Here is a 281-nt window from a genome sequence, read left to right as displayed (position 1 = left end):
CACGACCCTCTGCCCCCAACGCCCCCCCCCCCCGGCAGATGGGAGGGGGGAAAGCAGAGCTTTGCCCCTGCCACCATTGGGCTGCACAGGACAGGGGGTGGCCGAACTCCCCCCAGCACCTTCGGGGCGGTCTTCCACACCCATGGGCGTCACCCCCTGACCACTCCCCCCCCCAGCAGTCTATTGCCCCCCGCCCCCCTTTTGGGGGGGAGTCAGTGGGGGGGGGAGGTGACATGCAGAGCCCTGGGCTCCAGCCGGGTCCCGTGCCGGGGGGGGGGGGG

Source organism: Centrocercus urophasianus, unplaced genomic scaffold (assembly GCF_019232065.1).
Source record: "Centrocercus urophasianus isolate 14NV4802_14NV808 unplaced genomic scaffold, USGS_Curo_1.0 seq_1214, whole genome shotgun sequence".
In the NCBI taxonomy this organism is placed as follows: domain Eukaryota; kingdom Metazoa; phylum Chordata; class Aves; order Galliformes; family Phasianidae; genus Centrocercus; species Centrocercus urophasianus.
This window is presented reverse-complemented; position numbering follows the sequence as displayed.